The sequence below is a fragment of the Saccoglossus kowalevskii genome, chromosome 7 (genome assembly GCF_978046115.1).
Source record: "Saccoglossus kowalevskii chromosome 7, keSacKowa6.1, whole genome shotgun sequence".
Classification (NCBI taxonomy): domain Eukaryota; kingdom Metazoa; phylum Hemichordata; class Enteropneusta; family Harrimaniidae; genus Saccoglossus; species Saccoglossus kowalevskii.
In genome coordinates, this window is record NC_140647.1 from 6,140,202 (window position 1) to 6,162,087 (window position 21,886).

The window sequence follows — 21,886 nt, forward strand, 5'->3', positions numbered from 1 at the left end:
TTTTTACAAATTAATTTTTTACACGTACAAATTGTTGATGTATGAAATGAATACAATGTATCAAGGGTGTGATAACATTATCTTAGAAATGTCTATTTCTCACTTATCATATTATAATGTACATATTAACAATTCTGAATTGTTTGTATTTATTTTTTCAAAAACAGTCTCAAGCACTTTGTTCTTTCTTTATAATCTAAGAATGTTATAAGGACTGTTTTGTACAAGAAACAGAAAGCAGTTTTGCTTCATTTTGTTATTTGAATCAGTGCATTATACAATTGATCATATGAAAGTCTCTATTATAGCTGATAACAATAGTTGGTGTATTCAAGACAATAACGCAACAAGTTTTTCCCACCGTTCTCTCAAAGCCCTTAACTTGCCCTGTCCTATGCATGAGTAAATTCTACATAGATATCCTAACCTTGCTGCAAGTAATTCCAATGTAATCTTGAACAGTGACCAGCCATTCATCGTCTCCCTCCTTGGTAGTCTGTCATGTCAATTAGTTTTTTAGTTGTGCTCCTTGGCACTTATGTTGTCATTTCTAGAAATTAAAATTAAATACATGTAGACCTGATCCCTACTTCGTGTGTATAAATACTTTTACTTTTGCATGTGGCTTCAATTGTTTTTTTTCTTATTGAGTGTTAAACATCAAAGTTTGTTGTAATTCAATAACTGTTTGTGCCTTGCATCTTAACAGCATGTGAGCTTTCATAATTCTTTGTAGTATCCATGACTGCATGCATGCAGCCAAAGCAGGTCAGAGGGAAAGGGGGCATTTTTTTCTGGTGTAAACATCATGAAATAAATGTAATTCTTCTGATTCAGTTAAAAAAAACAACACTTTTACACTAATAAGTTACTGTCTTAGATGGAATATTGTTAATACAGTATACTTAAACAGTTAAATTGATTTTTTCTGCTAGGAATTTCTCATGATTTGATGATTTTATATCATCCATAACTACAACATTTTTGGTCGCTGACACTTCATGTCGTAGGACCCAAAGGAAATGTCACTGATAAAAAATTTCACAATTTTCACTGAATCGCGAAATTCACTAACTTTAGAAATTGAAGCGTTTACAGTATTCATAATGTACAGATGAAAAGCTATCGTGCGTGGGAGCATAGGTGAGAATCATGACAAATTAATATCATAGATTTATTCTCAATAAAATAAAATTATTTATGAACTAAAATTATGTATATGATTACGTTTTTTATGTGAATAAATATTGAAGTAAATACTATTAAAATAAATGCTAGATGAGGTTTTCAGTCAAATTAAATGAGTGATTCATCAAATTATGCAGTATGTTACAACTTTTTATTAAAATTAATATAAATATGCACAATTCTATTAATACTTGTACAAACTAAGCCAGCATTAGGCCAAACAAAATAAAATATTTGTTTATAACTAGCATGAGTGTCAGTTCAAAGGGAAGGCCACTCACAATTGTTTTTTCTTTTTTCTGCCAAAATATTATACAAATGAAAAAAAAAATAAGGCAGGTCATTTTTTTTTAGCCTCACCTCATATCCATGCATCAGGATTGATTTACAATTTCATCTTGACTGTCATTATCTCGTGTATCAGCATGGAATTGAAGCTCCAACCTAAAACTAATGAAAAATAAAAAAAATTATTTACACACTTGAAATGAGATCAAGCCAAAATTACTCTGTCTGTCAGCATACCTCCAAGTCGATTTTCATTGCAAGATGTTCCAGGTCAAATTCACAAAGATTTACTAGATGGAATCTCTTGACACTTATGTTAAATATTAATTTCAAAAATACATACAGGTATATTGTATGCGCTCCCTGGAGGTATATATTGATTTGGAGCAAATGGAAATTCTGACAGCTTATGATGTACTACTGCCTAGAAATGTGGTTGCCATGGTGACAAGAATGTAACTAAAACCAGATATCTCCTAAAATATGTTGGATGTATTCTAGATAAATTAGTTTCCTTAAAAAATAAATATATGGACACTTTTTATTATGCTTTACATTCATAAGGGCACATGAACTGTGTTTTTCATATTTTTTTTTTAACATTTTTAATAACTGTGTTAAAATTACTTTTGTGGGACCCATGAAGACATATGGGGTAAAATATTGTGATGTTGAATTTATTTTTCAGCTATTTGCATACTATTATCATAGATGTATGTCATGGAACATGTCATATCACCATGTGGTCACTCAAATTGAACCACAAAATAATTTTGGCTCAGTACCAGTAGTTGCATGAATTAAAAAACAATTAAACAAACGCAGCATCTCTGGATATTTGGTTTAAGATCTTGAAGATGCATTTAAATTTGAATATGTTTGCTTTTATTTATATGTCATGAATATTAATCCATTGTTAATTTGCATATCAGGGACAAATTGTATTTAGAAATTGTATAATTAAGAACTTTGCCTGGTTGACAATTAATTACGAACACAATACCATTTACCAATGATACGCTATTGTTTAAATTAATTGATTTATTCATTTACTGCAAGCTGTTGTATGCATTACCGCTGTGTTTCATGGTGCAGTTGGATGTTAAATCTCTCACTCATTGCAGAATTAATCAGCTTGTAAGGTATTTATAGACACATTAATTTTGACTGTACAGTTGTACATGCATGTAATGGGTGCTAACAAAATATTCCTTGATCTGTATGGTGTCACATTATCAGAAGATGTTTTGCAGATTTCTGTTTTTTAGTATTTGATTTAATATTTCAGTTTAACTCGGATGTTTGCTCTGTTAGTAGCACTTGCACTTGTGTAAATAGTATGTTAAATGTTCAAAATATGTAATATTTTATTGCTCTAGTAATATACATTAAATTCTACTTCTATTTGAGATTTGATTTTAATCAAGCTAATATGGTATGCATTGTCTAACTCTGACTGTGTACCCACACACTTATGTAAATGATAGTGGTAGGTAGGTGCTTAATGTCACACATTTTAATTATCCTATATACAATAATTGTTTTTATGGTTTATTTGTGCTTCTGTTAGATCAGATAAACAGTATATGGGTTTCATTGCATGTTGAAATTATGAGATTTGACTTTATTTTCAGTAAAAGGAAAGGGAAAAAATTAATCATCAAAACACTTCCATTCAGTGTGCAAACTAATACCAATTCCTTGTCCTGACGATAACTCGATCGATTGAAACCACATTCAACTGTTAAACAGAAAATAAGTAATAAGTAAAGTCGGCATTATACACAATATGCAAAGAAAATTGCTAACTAATTTGTGTTCCAAGCCTTGCTTTGGTCTCAGCAACGATAGGATATGTACAGTTACCACCAATATGTTATATCAAATCGAAAGTGAGGCTTTGAACGCAAATAGTCAGCAATGACCATTACATAAGAAAAGCAAACTCCCAGCTAAATTCGTGTAACATATTTTGTATACGCATCCAGAATATGAAGTGTTCATCCTACTATATTGATAATCACTGAAATAATCCCTGCAGACTCGTATGTTCTGTCATCTACCATTATGCATGGTGTATGAACCGGAATTGAAAGGTCACATGATGTTAGCTGGAAAGTAACCTCGTAAAGTGTTTTCAAACCTGATGTTGGGGGGTCAAATTTAAGGAGAGTATTCATGATAGGACTTTTTCTTTTTTTTCAAGTTTTATTTGAGATGCTGTCTTTTCTCTGACGAGTAAGCCACTTATGCAAAGGCGTACAGAATAATACAATGCCTTCTGTGCTCTGTGCCCTTCTCTAATGAAGTCTGTGAGAATGTCTTTTCTTTAGGTTCATTTCTCTTTCTATTGACACTGATTATGCTGTGTTTCTCAAGTGTTTAGATTCTTAAGTCGGCATCCTTTTATTTGGTCTGAAAAGATTTTTCATTTTTGTGTCTGCGTGCTGAAGTGGGTGAGACTTACAAACCCAATGCATATAGTTGCACAATGATCTACTATGATCTCATGGCGTTGCTAGACTGATCTAAAATCTCTGTTAATTGTGAAAACATTATTTCCACAAGGGAATAATCAGAACAGTACTGTACAATGCTGACTTCTTCTGTTTTGTTATATGCACTCAAATACTTGTAATCCCTTGAGTCTTGAATACTGACTTTTGCTCCTGCTACAGCCATTTTGTATTGAAGTCCAGCAGATTATTTACACATGTCATTTGTACATACACATGTATAAACTTTTAACATTCAGGAAAAAAAATCAGAGTCTCATTGTAATTCTATGCATCATAATTCCTTTAAGTCTATGGACATCTGATTCCTTAGGTAACTGTGTGAATTCATTGTAAACTTTGTGGAACATTCTTATCCGTAGAGTTTCTCTCACTTGGCTTTGTTCAAACTCATTACCGGGGGTAAGTGTTATTGGAGGATTTCCACAAGAATGCAGTAAGTTGGGTCCAGCCTTCCATTGTCTGATGTCAAGTCAACGTGGCAATGTTCACACCTTACAGACACTATAGTCGTCAATGGCATTTTCTGGATGAGAGATTTAAATCAGTGATCCTCAAGGCTAAAAAGCTGGTCTGAATAAAACTAACAAAGATATCAGCTTCGAAATGTACAAAAAGAAAACTATCCATGCATGTCTTCCCAGTCACAATGGGAAGGCAGCTAGCACTTACATGTAGACAAGCCCTTTCAGTACTTGTATTCGGACACTTTTTTCAAGAACTTAGAAAACTAGGTTTTGTATATCGGAAAATATGTCCCTATGACCCAACCATGACAGAACTATTGAACAAATCATAGACCCTCTAAAAAATTAGAGGGTCTATGAACAAATCAACATGTGTGTATCAGTCAAATAACATCAAATAAATTATAATAGTGGTAAAAAAAAATCATTGTCAATTATTTGGTTGACAATGGTAGCTTCACTGGATCTCCCATTCATGCATTGTACCATTATTGATATGAATATGAATATCATATTTGCTCTATTAGTAACACTGAGGTAAAAGTCAGAGATGTGATCAGATCAAAGATATGCTTCTATTAAGGCAAATACAACAGGTCATATTTCAATAATGCTCTATACAGTGAATGCAACTGTTGGTTTACCCCTACTTTTATTGGAGATGTGCTTCTTGTATAGCAAACATGGTAAGTGTACTTAAGTCTGCACAAATGTTACAGTTAAGATGGGATACATAAAATGCCACAAAAAACTCTGTGTGTGTCTCTGTGAGACGCATTTAGAACTTTATTTTCTAATAAAGTAGAAATTTGTAAATTTAAATTCAAATCACTGTTTCTTATTTGGAATTCTCATTGTCTAATAAATTAATATGTGTCTACCCTGTTTACATCATCATTTCTCATTTGGAATTCTCATTTTCCTAGGCTAATAAGTTAAGATGTTTATTCTCAAGTCAAATCATCATTCTTTATTTGGAATTTGAATTTCTTAATAAAGTAGGATGTCTCTATTCAGATCACATCATCATTCCTTATTTGAAATTCTCATTTCCTAATAAGGTATAATGTCTCCACCCAGGTCACATTATCATTCCTTATTTGGAATTCTCATTTCCTAATTAGGTAGAATGTCTCCACCCAGGTCACATCATCATTCCTTATTTGGAATTCTCATTTCTAAATAAGGTAGAATGTCTCCACCCAGGTCACATCATCATTCTTTATTTGGAATTCTCATTTCCAAATAAGGTAGAATGTCTCCACCCAGGTCACATCATCATTCCTTATTTGGAATTCTCATTTCCTAATAAGGTTGAATTTTTCCAGCCAGGTCACATCATCATTCCTTATTTGGAATTCTCATTTCCTAATAAGGTAGAATGTCTCCACCCTGGTTATATTGTAACTCGTATAGTTTAATGAAGTGTGTTAATGAAGTTTAAAATGCCGTGTTTTGTTTAAATGTCAAAATGGTGATTTTTAAAATGTGTACATTGTGTAATTTGGCCAGTTAATGTATTATCTATAGTCCCATGGGTAAGCTTTCTATTACTTTATGTGTTAGGTTTATGAGAGACATTTGTTGGCCAACATTAAAAAGCCATTAGATGCTATTTCTTTTTAACTGTCAATATTAACTGTCAGTAAACACAATGCAGATAGTCAGAAAATATTATTCTGTTTTATTTTAAGTCTATTTTCTCTAACCTTTCTCAGTTCTTTTGACATTCTTTTAACACTGTTTTTACACTTCATGAAACATACAAAATATTTCCTTTCCCTTGAGTATCATACTATCTGTTTTATCGTAAGATTTATAAAGTTTATGGTACGTAATTTCCATAGGTGCACACGTCTTCATTACTTTCTCTATGTCACTTTGATTGAGCATGCAATTCACAAAGTACAGGATTTCCATTCTATTTGACATAGTCAATTACTTTGATTAGAGCAGTACGTCAGTCGAAAAATGATGAGTGCAGACGTAGACTGACTGAACCGGTACAGGAACGCTAGATTAATCAGTATATGAAAGGGTACATGTACTAGTAGTACCATATTTGCTCTATTAGTATCACAATCACTAATATATAAATAGCAGATGTGTGTCTTTGGTCATAATACTAGTAAGTCCTATTTTAATGATCCAATCTATAATTTATATACCGAGGTAATGTAAAATAATTTATTTTAAAATTTGCTACCGGTATTTTCTCCGAAAGGTTGATTCAGTAAAAATAAAATCCAGCGAATACACCTGTTTTCCTATATTTTAATTTAACTCATCAGCAAAAATGAATTTCATACAAAACACCTAAAAACTCTTTTCAGCAAAAATTAATTCCAGCTAAATTAAAAATATTTTACAATATTACTTGTTTACATTCATTTATATTGGAGATGTGCTTGTAGTAGAGCAAAGATGGCACCAATCTGTTCAAAATATTTGTTTTCATTTATTAATTATTTGCTGCTTTTTTTTTAAAAAGTATAAAAAAAGAAAGAAATTAAATACATATTTAATAAAAATAAAGCCCAAACTAGTATCTTATTTTCTACACTTGTAATTGTAGATGTCTGCCACTTTGTTAGATTTCTGTAGAAATATTCCCTGGGTTTAATTTTAGCATATTTGATATTACATTGTTTCACAGTTTTGTGGAAGAAAATAATTAGGCAGACCAAAATAGTGAATTTTGCAAGAAACTATAAAATAAGGCTAGCCAGCAAGTCTTCTTTTTAGCTCCGCTGTCGACTTTGTCGAGCAGAGCTTATCATATGAGTGATTGTCCGTCGTCGTCCGTGTCAATGTTTTACTTTTTCGACTTCTTCTTGAAAACTACAAGCCTGAATGCTTTGATACTTGGTGTATATGTACCTTGGGTAGACCTCTCTTAGGTTTGTTCATTTCATGTTGATATCTTCAATTCTCTAATTTTGATGAATATTTTTGTCATTTTTGGTAAAAAGTGATATTTTCGACTTCTTGTTAAAATCCGCAAGTGCAAATGCTTTGATATTACATATATAGGTACTACATGTGGACCTCTCTCAGATTTGTTCATTTTGCAATGATATCTTTAATTCTCTAATTTTGGTGAATATTTTTGTCATTTTTGGTAAAAAGTGATATTTTCAACTTCTTGTTAAAAAACGCAATTCCGATTGCTTTGATATTACATATATAGGTACTACATGTGGACCTCTCTCAGATTTGTTCATTTTGTGATGATATCTTCAATTCTCTAATTTTGGTGAATATTTTTGTAATTTTTGGTAAAAAAAGTGATATTTTCGACTTCTTGTTAAAAACCAATAGTTCAATTGCTTTGATATTACATATATAGATACTACATGTAGACCTTTCTAAGATTTGTTCATTTTGTGGTGATATCTTCAGTTCTCTAATTTTGGTGAATATTTTTGTCATTTTTGGTAAAAAGTGATATTTTCGACTTCTTGTTGAAAACTGTAAGTCTGATTGCTTTGATACTACATATATAGGTACTATATGTGGACCTCTCTCAGATTTGTTCGTTTTGTGATGATATCTTCAATTCTCTAATTAATTTATTTTGGTGGATATTTTTGTAATTTTTGGTAAAAAGTGATATTTTCGACTTCTTGTTAAAAACTGTAAGTCCGATTGCTTTGATACTATTCATATTGTTCATTTTCTAATGATGTCTTCAGTTCTTTAATTGAAATGTGCATTGCTAACAGCGGAGCTATCTCAGCCGATAGGCTGCTTGTTTTTAATTAATATGAAATTTGTATAATTTAAAGATATTTGTATTTTGGTTTAAAAATATCATGTGTAAAAACCAATATTTCATGGCAAATATTGTGATATTGTATATTGTATATTGTGATACTGTGAGCTGATATTGTGGTCTGAACTATGAATGGAATATTACTATCCATTATTAAATGTTTCAGCTCACCCAACTAATCCAAATCTGGCCCAAATCTAAACATTTTATTTTATTAACCCCCCCCCCCCCCCCCTGCATCTATTTTCTGTTAATTTTCCATGTTCATCACCAATGTCATAAACAAAGTTGATGATCGACAAATTCATCTTGATGATAAATTATGAGGTAATTTTGACATCTTTATTAAATATGTCCAAAAGATAAAGGTTGAAGTGTGTTTAAAAAATATGTTAAAATATGTAAAACTCTACATTTTGTTGTATGTTACATGTTTTGGAAAAATTAATAAATCTGCTTTTTTTTGTTTTTTTTACACACAAAGTGTATTTTTAATTTTGTCAAGTTATGTATACATGTAAGTTGTTGTCTCAATAGGCATTGTATTTCAATTCATTTTATTGTTAGAGAAATAACAATGTGGGACAGTCTAGTGCACATTCATGACCACAGTGGATAGTATTTGGTTTAGTTTGTTCATGTCGCTCGTAAACAAGGGAAGAAGTTTTGATTGAATCGTTACACTGGGTGAGTTTTAAAGTTGTGATTGATCAGCAATTTTGTTATGCCACCATGTATCATAGGCCAGTTTGAGCTGAATTTGAATTTTGTGTTCATGTGTGCAATGCATTATGGGAGATAACTTCCCGTTTTATATAATATAATCTCACTAAACTAAATGTAGATATTTTGTTTAAACAAAAGTTTTAACACTATTTGGATTCATATCAATAAAAATTTACAACTTTTCCTTCACTGGGCATAATTTTGAGGTATGAAGAAAATTATTTTACAATGGAAAATGTTGAGTGAAAAATAATTTATTTTATTTTTGGTAACTTAATGACATTAACCCATAGTAATGAAAACATGAAGACTATACATTTACCGGTATGAGCTTGAGCTTGGTCCAAACCTCTTTAAATAATAGAAAGTTGTAACAAAGTAGTAGTACTGCAAAAAGAGAAACATTCACCCAGTTTATTCACCACAGGTTGGTTCACCATGAGAATTTATTAAACCAGAACAATTACGAGGTAGTCAGTAAACCCACAGATTCTACCGATACCCTCTCATAATTATCACCTATGAAATAATTTAATCCTCAAATGTAAATTCTTTCCTGTATATATCCATTCTCATCACCCTGATTATCCGGTATGCACACTCAAAATGAAAACGCTGAACAAATTTACCAGGGTAATGCACTCACCATGGAAAGACTACAGTTTTATTTAAAATCTAAACTATGCACGTGTGTCTGTATTTTTGTGCCACTGGTGGTCTGGTTGGTTATTTTCTCGCATTTTCCCACGTACTACAGCACCCGGCATTTGAAACAGTCAAGTTACATGTAGCCTGTAACGAGTGGATTTGAGGCACATTTGTGCGGATGGCTGCTTCACTCACCCATCATCATATGCGTATAACCCATTATGAATGACAATCAATGGTCCCTCCCACTTCAGTACAGTACAACAGTCAGTCTGTTCCTTGCCTCAGTCACTTTTCAATCTGGATTTATACTAGGCTTCATTCACTGCTACTGAAACCCTTTGCCATGTCACTACGTTGAGGATTGAAACACCAACCACCGTGTAAGTTTATCAACATTGTTGTTATTTTCGTTTGGTATTTTGGTCAAACAGCGTGTCCTTTGTTGTCGTTCAGTCTTAGTGTGTCTCTTTCCACTGGCTTATTAGTGTCAAACTATACAGCCCTGTTGTCGCTTTCACACAGTGGCAGCTATGTGCGATGACTATCCTGTATATATGAAATTTCAGTCTTAATTAGCTGCAGTGTCTGACTGCTTGTGTACTTGGTAATTGACACTTTTCATTGAGAAAAAAAGTCTTTGTTTTTAAACATTTGTTTTGTATATTAGTCCTCAGTATTTAATTGCTAGTAGTCAATGATGTGCTTGTATTTTGCCTTCAGTCCCTATATAACAGGGCTTGCTGGACCAGTTTTATATTTTCACATCAAGACCTCTGAAATACATGTAAGCTTGTCTCTCTTTAAGTGTACACATATTTTTTTCTATTTGTGTCTATCAGTTTGATTTGTACTTGTGTACTATAACTGTCACGGCTTGTTATTTCAATCTAGGACAGAGTAAGGCAGTATACACTGAACTGTGTCTATGTTATGTAATGGTGAGAGTGATCAATACATGTTTGTTTTATTGATTATTGGATAACTTTGGGGGTTTTTTTTTGCTTTGCCAATTGCAAAATGTCTTGTAGCATAATTGTATTGCAGTATACTACATTATACTATCTTGTGCAATTCAAGCTTTTAAGTAATTTAATCTCCATTGGCAATCACAAAAGTGAAAATTTAATGAAATTAAGAAAAGAAAGGCTTGAGGAGCTGAGAGACTAATGCTGATGTGGTTTGAAGTTGGGTCGGCTTTCTTTCCAGGTATGTGAACTAGTGAGCTGCGTAATGGGTGGAATCGCTGGGGTCAACTTGATTCTTATATACACGCATCATATTTTAATATAAATGTGCATGCATAATATATTACACCTAATACCTTGTAAATCAATTTGTGTATAATTGCAACATATATTTAGTTTCTCTTGTTCAACATGGAAAATAACTCTCATTATAGACGTAAATTACCAAATTTGCTGTGTATTTTGTAATATAATGAGGAATGTGAGTGAATTGACAGTGATAGGATGCTACATTGCATGATTATTTTCAAAAGCCTTCAGGGTATATTCGGGTAATAACATTTGTGATTCACTAGTTGATAATTGTTGTAGAGATAGATTACATCGGCAGCCATCTTTATTTTTCGATAATACATGATGATAAATTTTAGAAAGCGTTTATTTTTAAACAGATATTATTACATGAAATAAAATTCTGGATGAGAATATTTTATGTATTTTTCCATCGTGTTCATCAAATTAGACAGATCATGAATAAGCTAACTTGCACATAACAAAAAAATGGGACCATCTGACACCAATAAGCTTTGTGATATAATAGGTTTGACTGGGAGGTACAATGTACATGTGATTGGGTGTAATCTGTACATGTACATCACCTTCTGTGTTACTGTAACAGCGGGTACTACCACTCATCTGAAGAAATGTTTCATCATATTTCATCAATATACCGATGTTATTATTTTGTTATTGAGACAGAAATACTAATTATTTTTTGGGGGAGACAGAAATATATGTTGACCAAGGAAAATCCCCAAATTCAATGACATTGACAGTTTCACCTGGAGTATTTTGATATGAAATCGTAAAAGTTAATTCTAACTGTGTAGTAAATTTTTTTTTTTATATTTTGCGATTTAAAATGTACTAAATGTTAATGATAACTTGTTATGCTATAATTTAAAAATAACGTGAAGGATAACTCAAATTCTTGCACAAATCTTCTCTCCACTTGAGAAAACAAAGATGCTGCATTTTGAGCAAGAAATTTGACACCAGAGGTATGAAAAGAAAGCTGCATTCCAGTCCAGCTGTTGGGATACTCTCCAATCATGTAATGACCATTTGACATAAATTGCTAATCATTCCTATCCATACGCCAGTCTTGAGGAGCTGTACTGTTATTTGGAGATCGCATTTCAGAATGTTTCCATTGTTCAACTATGTAGCTGAATAATTGGATAGTAAAATCACAGCCACTTTATTCAATAGTTTCTTCTGTTGTGTTGTTCAGTTGTTGATTTTTTTGTTAACCGAGGTAAAGTCAATGATCTCTTGAGTGTATGCCATTAGAGCATGGAGGGTTTTCTGGCAGAAGTTATTGATGGTTTACTTTGAGAGTGGTTCTCATTTTTGGGAGTCATTTTTGTAAGCTCAATTTTGATTTATAATAATGTTTTAAGCAATTCAATTTTGCTTTCACTTTGTTGCCTTGATATTATTTTTAGTGAAATGTTTGTTTTTCCCATCCTTGGTTTGAATTGAAGACCCTGACCTTTGGTTTTGCTTACCATTCTAGTACATTTAACCTACTAATTATAGATCTTCATGATTGCCGTGAAATTTTGAAATTAAGCAGTAAGTGGAGAAACATTGAATTTTCTATGATCCTTGGATTTCAGTGCAGGTATCTGCCAATTATTTTTCGCAAGGCTTTATACGAGTGTTCGGCATTCTTATTCAGCTGAGTGATGTGTTCATTTCTTGTTCATCAATCCAGTAAAAATGTCTAATTGGCATAAAATTAGAAATTTTGTATGACTCAAGTGTTTACAAATATATTTTGTGTAAAAAAAGCCTAGTTTTGCACTTCAAATTATATCCTGCATCTAGGTTACTTGTTGTGGTTTTTAGAAACTGATTTGTAAAAATATTATGCTTTCTTTATATGGAATTCTGTATTTTCTCTATTACCGTAAAATCTGTATTAGAAGCCGCTTCCCTAATAGAGGTCGCACCCATTCTTTTTGAATAACTGAGAACCAAAAATTCATTATTTCTCATATGTGTAGATGCTCTAATAGAAGCCGCATCCCCTCTGTTACATTGTACCATTTTAATAGAAGCCGCGGTTTCTAATAGAGATTTTACACTTTCACTCGTGTAAATAACAGATGTGTCTGGTCAAAATAAGTCAGTCATATTCTAATAATCAAGCAAGCAGTAAATCTTTGGTTTCCGTATGCTTTAATTGGAGATTCACTTCTAATAGAGCAAAATCTATTAGATTTCAGGGTGCTGAGGATTTTTAGACATGGAGGCATGCTGCAACAATATTTTTTGATTTCACGGAGTTTGTGAAATTTTGTCTCTTGCGAAATTAAAGTAACTTGCTTAGTGTAACATCCTTGGGTGGTATTTCCTTCTGATATCCACAGTAGCACAGAAGTGACATGGCAACACCATGCCCTCTGCATTTCTGTAGATACAACACACACTAAATATTGGATTTCAACTTCTAAATTAAAATGTATGTGGAATTCATACTGTGGTGTGAAAGACTCTCAGGTAATTGATGCAACACACAGGTGGCAAGGTGTTAATGAAACCTATTAATAAATGCACTGATCCAGCGTTTCCTTTCAACATTGTTATTTGCAATCTTGTGTGAAATTCTTTAGCGCTATTTACGTTCACCCGATCGGGTTCATTTAGGCATCAAATACAATTGGTGCAGTCACTGACCGACTCTTATTTTGATGGCCATTGCAGCTGTAGTCTTGGGGAGCAAAGGGTCTGTTTTGGTTTTTATCAACACAGGATGCTTAGGTGTAGTGTAAAATGCATTAATTTGGTGAAAAACAAGTTTTTGTGAGTCAGTCAAAATTATGAATTTATTAGCAGTTAAAAATTATCTGGGGTTCTGCAACATGGATTGTCAGTGACCTTTGCTAAATTTTGTCTCTTACGAATACCCTAAAATCATCAAATTACAGTAGTTCTTCACAGTGATAATTCAGTGATTTTTATAATATTTTGTGATGCTGTACACTGTTTTATTCTTGCAATAATTAAATCAAATTGGTAAAATTATGAAAATTTGTAGCATTAAAAATTAAATTGTAAAAATGTCTAGAAGCAAAAGTTGAATACATTTTTAGCTCCGCTGTCGACTTTGTCGAGCGGAGCTTATCATATGAGTGATTGTCCGTCGTCGTCCGTGTCAATGTTTTACTTTTTCGACTTCTTCTTGAAAACTACAAGCCTGAATGCTTTGATACTTGGTGTATATGTACCTTGGGTAGACCTCTCTTAGGTTTGTTCATTTCATGTTGATATCTGCAATTCTCTAATTTTGGTGAATATTTTTGTCATTTTTGGTAAAAAGTGATATTTTCGACTTCTTGTTAAAAACCGCAAGTCCAATTGCTTTGATACTACATATATAGGTACTACATGTGGACCTCTCTCAGATTTGTTCATTTCGTGATGATATCTTCAATTCTCTAATTTTGGTGAATATTTTTGTAATTTTTGGTAAAAAGTGATATTTTCGACTTCTTGTTAAAAACCGCAAGTCCGATTGCTTTGATATTACATATATAGGTACTACATGTGGACCTCTCTCAGATTTGTTCATTTTGTGATGATGTCTTCAATTCTCTAATTTTGGTGAATATTTTTGTAATTTTTGGTAAAAAGTGATATTTTCGACTTCTTGTTAAAAACCGCAAGTCCAATTGCTTTGATATTACATATATAGGTACTACATGTGGACCTCTCTCAGTTTTGTTCATTTTGTGATGATATCTTCGATTCTTTAATTTTGGTGAATATTTTTGTAATTTTTGGTAAAAAGTGATATTTTCGACTTCTTGTTAAAAACCAAAAGTTCAATTGCTTTGATATTACATATATAGATACGGTACTACATGTAGACCTTTCTCAGATTTGTTCATTTCGTGATGATATCTTCAATTCTCTAATTTTGGTGAATATTTTTGGTAGAAAGTAATAAGTCTGATTGCTTTGATATTATACATATTGTTCATTTTCTAATGATGTCTTCAGTTCTTTAATTGAATGCACACATTGCTAACAGCGGAGCTATCTCAGCCGATAGGCTGCTTGTTTCTCTTAGAATAACACCGCGCGTATCAGGATGTGTATTCTCATGTACAAGAAATCAGTTCATGACCTTATTCTTTTATTACCCAATATGTTCATTCAGTTAATACAGAATATTACTCCAAATACTAATTATATCTGAGTGCAAATAAAATGTCATTTTTTTAAAAAAAATCAAATAGGCTATACAGTTAATATGCTAACTGAAATATAAAAGTAGAAGTGAAAAAAAATGAGAAAGTGTATTTGTATGTTGCCAAATAGTTTGAGAAATCATGCTAATTAACGCATTGTCAGCTGTTGTCATTTTCTCCATTTATTTCGGCTATCCGTTGAGGCTTTTGGCAGGATTAAGCCATTTACAACATTCCAAATCAGTGCTCTTTGTTCACTCGATCCTCAAAAGTCAAATAAAATTCTCAAGAATCACTGTCAATACATTGTCTGTAGTTGTGATTGGTGTATCAGTGTTCTGACCACCATGACTGACATCAGTGTGCTCTATTCACCTCAGTCGTACATATTATTTGTGAGGTGTTCAATTTGCCGTTAATAATTCTGCGTCTGCTAGACTTGTTGAAAAGACTTTATTAACCAGATAACTAGTGCTTGCACTTATTTTATGAATGCAATAACGCAATAGAGTGGAAAATCTACTTCATAGTTATCAAAATTAGAGATGCTGACGTATTTATTTTTATCAAATCAATTATTTGGTTTTAGTAACATGTAAATTCGAACTTGAGTTGTAAGATAGATTTTAGTTTTGCTCTTTCTAGGTGTACTGTGGGTGGTGAAAGGGGAAACGGCCAAACCCAGGGATTGCACCAAGGAATCATGGGACACTTGTTTATATTGTTTACAATGTTAATCTATCTTTTGTTATCCATTGTCATTTTAATCCAGAATGGAAATTTGTTGTGAGTTCAGCCTTAAATGGAGATGTTTCTTTAAACCTGAAATTTAGATATGGTAACACCAGGAATTTAAAATTCCTTTTTAAAAACAAAAAAAAACAAAAAAAGTTTCCAATCTGTGAGATTGTGTAAAAATAAATACCCGGCGACGGGACCTAGAGGCTGATGTCTGGAAGTTGGGCTATACCTGGAGGGAAGTGGAGTGTCTGACACAGGACCGGCCTGGTTGGAGGGACGATAGGCATAAATAAATAAAAAAAATTAACATTGCAATACATATCAACATCACACAAACATGACTGTTTCCCATGTTTACAGAAAATAGTAATTTGTGCTTTTTTTTTAATCCTATTCCGCTATATCTTTTGACTTGTATATAACCTTGTCAACTTGGTCACAGGTTTATCTGCTGCGTGCCTTACTTTAGTACCCGTTGATGACCCTGGGTCAGTTCGGAAGTGTCTTTGAGATGACAGCTGAATTGCAATGACATTTTAGATTTATGTACATGTACATGGGAAATAAATCTTGAATTCAGAGCTGACAGTGATCTGGAGATTTTGAAGATTACTATCAATGATTGGAACAAATGAACAATACATCATTTAATAAATTAATGAACAGTTAGGCAAAATAATATAACAAGAACAAAACAGGGCTTTAATCAAATCACCGTTTTTGCCTTATATGAGAACTGGGAAGAATTTGAATATATACTAGCTTTAATACTACACTGAAATCTGGCAGGGAGTGGGGTGTGGGTGGGGTTTCATATCCACTCATTGACTTAACAATATGATAATCATTATATAAAAAAAAATTATGAACGTTGGAATTATTAATTATTTTATTATATCCCAAAAAACTAAAAAAATGTTGTTATTTTATTAAAAAAGAAATGCGACATCCTGTATCTGCGATAGAAATCTAAATAGCTTTTTCCTATTATAAACTCTGTCGGTGTTTGTGATGCCATGCCATTCTTATACATTAGTCTTCCCATTTACACCTTTTCTCTGCAAAATATCAGTCATGCGTATAAAACATTATCAATCCCTAGGTTGGATCACTTTGTGCCTGCCTGGGTTATCCATGTGGAATAGAGGAAGTCAATGTTTTCTGGAGTCAACGGATATTTCCATTTTTACTGGTTATTTGTAATTCAATGTGAAGATGTGCCTCATCTGAAATATATTAGCTGTCTGAAGCTTTATGTCTTGTCATGTGACTTGAACAGCCCGAGTATGTGATGTGCAGCTGATACTGTATGTTTACTCCATGGACTACTGCTTCCTTTGAAATTAGACACAAGTTATGTACATGGTGTTTTTGACATAAAAAAAATCCTTGATAAATTCTTCTCTATATTGCCATCCATCCATTCTCCATAAGTAAACCATCTCATACCCGTCACATACTGTAAAACCATTTATTTTCACTGACATTTAATTTCACTATTTTGATATTTTGATTCTTTGGGTTTTAAATTCACAAATTTGTCAAATGAGTTCTATTGTTATTTTATATGTTCATGTGCATTTAATTTAGCGGATTTTCATTAATAACAAAATCCAGAGAATAATTATGACTTTACAATAAGTTGAATTGAAGAGCTTATTTCAACCTTCCTTACCATGCAGAGGTCAGGTACAAAAATGTATATGTACACGTACTGGTTACATTGTATGTAAAATTACAGTTATGAACAATGTTACCGATATTTTATCGCCAAGTGTGTGGAAATTAAGCTTAGACCTGTGAGTCAAAATTTCAAAAACTGTTATTTATCAAGTGGAGACTTCCATTCTTATTAAAACGCAGTGTGGATTATGACATGTCTGTACTGAGATCTCCAACATTATTGACATTTCCACTGATGATCCAAGTACATGTACATGTGAATCCTTATATCCTCTGCAGGATTACTATGTCATATGTAATCAGTGTTGAAACTACAATATATAGCTTGACTACCTCAGTGTTCTGGTGAGTCTGTCTATGCACACAGTTGACAGTTCTGTCTCCATTCAAATGTTCCTGTGTATGTATAGATCTTTTAACTTTCTGAAATCTGGGTTGACAGTCCTAACTATTCATAAAGCCAGTTTGCGGTTTGATCTGTCTAATTCTTCTCACCTGTGATTGGCATTTCCTCTGTTCATATGTATAGTATATATATGCGCGATGCTCTGTGGGCGATATTGTTATCTCGGAGCAATCAATAGTGGGAAAGCGCTATATCTGTAAATGTTCAGCCAATCAGTCTTATCAGTGGTAGTTGAAATGCCTTTACTATTCCAGTCATGGTCCCTGTGTGTAGTGATGTGTACGATAGTTTATGTCATTCAAAAGTAAAGTGAGAACGGCGTTTCTATGCCTGGATGCATCGCTAGTATTGTCAGGAATACTTATATAGGCTACATCTTCTAATGGCCATCATAATTATTCTCAAGGCACAAAAAAGCAGCAAGGGTCTGTTTCAAGGCTGTTTAGTGTTTTATTATTACAATAGATGGTTTGTCTGTGAATGGATTTCCCCATGAGATCTAGTGTAAAGATTGTTTGATCACCTGACAATCTCCCTGCTGAGATTTCATTACTGTTTAGGCTACGTAGAAGAATGAAAACACTCAAGTTCATTATCTTCTGCCTACTCTTTCTTTGCGCCTGGTAAATTGACCCAGTGAACATTTAACGTTTACCCATGTGTAGTTTACTATCATATAGAATCCAGATATACAGATGCATTAAATGTTTGTCATGTCAGTTTGCTTTTTAGTATTTAGTGCCTCTCAAAATCATTCTCGATATTATTTCTGTACTCTTCTGTCATCTGAATATTAATGTGGACAAATGTCATCAACATATCATTTTTTTCTCGCCTAATTCATGATATTTGTTGAAGAAAAAAAAAAAACAAAATGAACAAATTTGGAAGGAAGTCGAATGATCTGTTTAATTGTAGCTAACTACCTCAAGCCACATGCTCAGTCATCCAGGAAGCAGTGCCCCTGGGAATTGCCAACAGAATGGATACTGTACTACATTGTCATAAAAAAAACTAAATGTATGTCACCGCTTGATTGACAACTGCATGTTTCTATGGGAAAAAGAATTCTCTGTTACTGGATTCTGTATATTTTTGAAAAGATTCATAGACTTTGTTGGCGGTGTTCTGTTCTCTCAGACATTTTGGTGCCAAACTTGTTATGTAGGGCAATTGAACTGAAAAAGCTGGAGGTACATGGACTAAGCTGAATCTGTTATTGTGTTTGCGTCGTCATTGTATCGTACCACAAACTGCTTAGCCTTAGGTGACCTGTACACATACAATGTACCTCCAGTGTACATTGTATATATTCATAAATATCCATAATTAGTTTTTCAACAATTCATTGATGTTCATATATTTGTGTTGTATAATTTCATTGTAACATCATTTTTGTGCATGTTTGCCAACCACTGTGAGAATATGTATATTGATCAGTACGAGCTGGCGATCGACTGTGACAATATTGTTTATATGTCCTTTTATTAATAGGAACTCATAAAGTACATGTACATGTAATAATAATAGTCAGTGAACAACACTATTCTATTATTTTTGGATTTAATGACTGGTTCTTTACAACTACATGTATTTACTGCACACATACACATGCATATTATGTATTAGAATGTAAAAATATGAGTGTTTTCCTGAAGATTTATTCCATCTAGTAAGGATGACTGACAGAACCTTACGATGTACAATATCAGTCATTACATCTTGTAAATCACCCCTAATCATAAAACTTAGACGTTTTAATGCCTCATAATTTTTCTCACATCAAACCCTTTTGTACTTTATTTTGAAAAAAATTAATCAGATTATCTGGTCAATTATATTTATGATTAGTCATTGTTTTTCAGATGTAGTATTATCTGTTTTGTGAAACTCACCTAGGATATTAAAGGCCCAGGTATACTATAAATATGCTCTTAAACAATAGGAATGATTTCCTTGCTTGTCACATTGTAGTGAACAGCTCCAGCCAAGCTCCCGTAAAAACGCGTTTTCTCGAACTTACAGGTCGATTATGTCGTGCCAAAGTGGATGCATGTGACTATGAGTATCACAGCAGTGACTGTGTGTAGTATTTATGACAATAAATAGTGTACGAGCTGAGATTTTGGCGGATAAAAGTCAAAAACACGACATAGTATTACATCTGAATGTTGGGAGGGGACTGACTGAAGGTTACATGTATAATAGTAACCCCCCCCAATCCAATCAAATTTAAAATGATATTACTGTAAAATGTACCAGTTATACTTAATTGAAACTTTGGATCATTAATATACATGTCATGTTTTTTTTTTTAAATAATTTTATTTTGAATGATGAAAACAGTTGATGATCTCAGAAAAGATGTATGTGAACATCCAGTAATACCCATCCTGTGTTATGTAAATATATGTACATAATATTGACATTAAAACTGAACTCCAATGTGTGATATACATGATGTGTAGTTTTACTTGTTTGAACATGTTACACTGAAGTTATGTCATATTATCTGGTCTAATCAGTTTTTGATTAGGATACTTATTGGCGTGTGTTCAGTGTTTTGTTATTTATTAACTCAGTTGAGTGTCAAAGGTGAACGTTGTATAGCGTAGGAGGTATAGTTGTATTATATATGATGTACGTCTCTTTCAACTAAATTGTATTACGTGAGACTCATTGGTAAGTTTAATGTGTATGATTGCAACATGCTCTGCTATAATTCTATGAATCATTATACAACACTATACATGTAAATTTAGGCCAGGGACAGTATTCTGTTTATTATATGCATGCTTTTGTTTCATATGTAGAAGCTGTAATTTCTTTTAAAATAGAAAACATATTGATATGCTGGATTTCAGAACAAATGTCCGGTAATGTTTTATGAAGTGGTGGAAGGTGGATAATTACCCACTTGTAGCTGTCACAACTTTCACTGTACCATACTTGACTAAGATTTCATTCACACAAATATTCTTTTGAAACTAAACAAAATGTTTTCTGATTTCTTTTACAGGTATTCAACCTTGTCAAGTCTTTCTCAACATTTTTAAGTGTGGGCGGTTGGCCCTGTGTGTACATTACACCTAAATTATTTCAAGAAAAAGCTTGGATTATGTATCTTCATTTGATTGGGTAACATGTTCCAGTAACGTATCTATAATCGTAAACTGTCGCAAAGAACGTTTTCCGATTTCTAGGTAAGTACATAGACTTTGAATCAATATGGCTGACGTTCGATAAGGTCAATGTTCAGTTTGCGATGCCTGCCTGTCATGAGTGGATTGTTTAGACACACCTGAGTCATTTCAACCTTTGACCTCTAGTTGTGTGTCGACTGTTTCATGTGAGTTGTAAATGCCGCTTCCCTGCAGTTGTTTGTGTTACAGTTTTGATGGCTACGGGGCAAAGGGTCAACTTGTACCACAGGTCAGTTACTGTTGTGGAAGCTGTTCTAACAGTAAAAATACAAATAAATTATTTAAGCATACATAACGTAACATACCGGTAACTAAAAATAGCTTTTATATTAATGGTGGAATGACAGTTTAATATATTCATAATTTAACTGCACAAAATCTCGCCCATGCCATTAGTATTGCATTTTTCCTTGTGTCATGAACATTTAAAATAACAAGGTGCTAACAATTTGTAAATTAAATTTAAAAAAAATAAATGCCAATCAATAGAGCTCAAATGCAGAGTTTCACTGTATTACAATAATCCAACAAAAAAACTCACCACGAGTCACAGGCCTCCCTAGCACCCGAATCTTCCTCTACTGTTGTACTTTGCTAGTACTCGTCAAACCTAGAATGAGAAAGTAATTACTTCTGACATGTGTTTAGAGAATTTCAATTAACTTTTTAATTGTAAAACTGTGAAAAAAATGTCATGACAAAGAGTTGCCCTTGTTTTTTTCTAATTAACCGGAATAATTGGTAAACTGGCATCAATTTCATTAAAGTTCATCACATCCCTTGATCCAGAAGTGCG

At 32.8% G+C, this 21,886-nt stretch overlaps 1 protein-coding gene and 1 long non-coding RNA gene across 3 annotated transcripts in view; one reads left to right on the forward strand and one right to left on the reverse strand.

The window, feature by feature from the left end:
* Nucleotides 1-21,886, forward strand: part of LOC144346253 (ly6/PLAUR domain-containing protein 6B-like) — a 77,646-nt gene that overhangs the window by 21,233 nt on the left and 34,527 nt on the right. Inside the window, exons 1-2 of one of the 2 annotated variants that reach the window (XM_085500998.1) lie at nucleotides 9,864-9,991; nucleotides 20,907-21,090. The gene's annotated coding sequence lies outside the window, so the exon portion shown is untranslated. Of the gene's footprint in view, nucleotides 1-9,863; nucleotides 9,992-20,906; nucleotides 21,091-21,886 lie in introns of those variants that run through there. The other variant, XM_085500999.1, reaches the window with a different exon arrangement.
* On the reverse strand, nucleotides 1,318-21,732 carry LOC146740206 (uncharacterized). Its single transcript, XR_014929882.1, has 2 exons — nucleotides 21,632-21,732; nucleotides 1,318-1,638 (listed from the first exon to the last, which is right to left on the reverse strand). It is a non-coding gene; the product is annotated as an uncharacterized LOC146740206 (long non-coding RNA).